Genomic DNA, 1,708 nt, shown 5'->3' on the forward strand with positions numbered 1-1,708 from the left:
ACAGATGGAGGGAGGGAGAGGGTAGGGAGAGAGGGGGGGAGGGACAGAGAGAGCGGGAGAGGGGGGAGGGAGGGAAGGAGATAGAGAGGGGGGAGAGACAGAGAGAGGAGAGAGGGGGGAAGGAGAGGGGGGGGGAGAGAGGGACGGGAGGGAGAGAGAGAGAGGGAGGGAAGGATATAGAGAGGGGGGAGGGACAGAGAGAGGGGGGAGAGAGGGAGGGGAGGGACAGAGAGAGCTAGAGAGATGGGGGAGGGAGAGAGACAGATGTGTCCTTTTGCATCATCAGAACAACTTCAAAGTTATAGCAATAGTTTAATTTTTTAGCTTCAACAGGAAAGTACAAACAAATACATGGTTCTGTGTGAGATTTTGCATACTTCATACTGGAAAAGTGAGAATATATTTTTGTACTGTTAGTGCAAACTTTAGCAACTAAAGTAAACGAACACCAACATGGAAAATGTACCAAGTCCACACAAAGGAATACAGCCAAAATCAGAATCCATGATCCAGGTGATTCAAACCACAGAGAACCATTGTGGCACATACAGGTGTGCAGGTGGGTAGAGTTGTGGCAGAGACGTTTGGGAATAGTGGAGTCATCTTCCTCTCTCTCTGAAAGTACAAAAAAAGAAAAGACATCAGTAATGACAATATTATAGCAGTATGAATCAACTGTATTTGAACTCAGTCAAGAAGTCAAACAAAAATACATAGCACTGCATTGTATACATTTGTCCATACACTCCTCATCATCCAGCTCTCAGTCATATTGGTTAATGTTACCTCAGTATCTTGTGTTGGGATGCTGCTTCTTCTGGAGTCCTCTTAAAAGCTGGTGTCACTTGGGTTCTCCCTGATGATCGTCCCTCACTGGAAATGCTGCTGCCCTCATTGCTGTCGCCCCTGTATTCTTCCTCCTGTTCTTCTGGTTTGTAGACAAGAAATGGCATAATCAACTTCCATTTTTTAATCCAAAAAACAATTCCAAGTACTGAGTAGAAGCAAGTACATTCAGTCTTACCTCAAGCCTTGCAATGGATTTCTGTTTCTTCACTGGTGTAGGGAGCTTGGGAGGTACACAAGCCTGACAACAATGCACTGGCCTACACTATGGGGGGTAGCTTCCTGTGGAGGAGGGGTAGCTACAGCAACAACTAGTGACTCTAGTGGGCATCAAACAAAAGGGGCCAGTAAAGTAAACAAAGGTTTATAAAAGAAGTTTGCTTACACACAACATGCACTAACTGAGATGCAGGGCAGTAACAGTTGTGATGATGTCTCTTAAAGGCGACTCCATCTGGAACATGTGGAAGTAAAAGCTAGGTTGCAAACTTTATATCACAGGGCTGGTAGCACACTGTGGCTCTATTTAACCCACTCAGGCTGGAATGCTTGGCAGTTACAGCCAGGTACAAGCTCTCTATGTTACACACGGCCGGTGGCACGCTGTGTCATTAAAGGAACACTTAGATTACAGCAAATATGACAACTAGACCAGATTGCATTGAATACGTGGTATTCAAATGCTGAACCAAAATCCTTTCAAGTTCTACAGCATAGGTTAACTTGAATAAGCAGCAAAAGCAAGTTATTAAAATTAACACTATAAAGGCTTAAAGTGTTAATAATCAAACTCTCTCAAATAAGAATTCTCACCACAATGTACTTCTTTAAAAGTACAGCTGGACTTCTACTCCTGTGGAAG

The 1,708-nt window shown here is 44.1% G+C and overlaps 1 long non-coding RNA gene across 1 annotated transcript; it reads right to left on the reverse strand.

Annotated features, from left to right (window-relative positions):
- Window positions 1-206: 206 nt before the first annotated feature.
- On the reverse strand, window positions 207-1,060 carry LOC119496710. The gene is made up of 3 exons (XR_005208787.1): window positions 1,025-1,060; window positions 787-928; window positions 207-615 (listed from the first exon to the last, which is right to left on the reverse strand). It is a non-coding gene; the product is annotated as an uncharacterized LOC119496710 (long non-coding RNA).
- Between the last annotated feature and the right edge of the window lie 648 nt (window positions 1,061-1,708).

Source organism: Sebastes umbrosus, chromosome 11, assembly GCF_015220745.1.
Source record: "Sebastes umbrosus isolate fSebUmb1 chromosome 11, fSebUmb1.pri, whole genome shotgun sequence".
Classification (NCBI taxonomy): Eukaryota; Metazoa; Chordata; class Actinopteri; order Perciformes; family Sebastidae; genus Sebastes; species Sebastes umbrosus.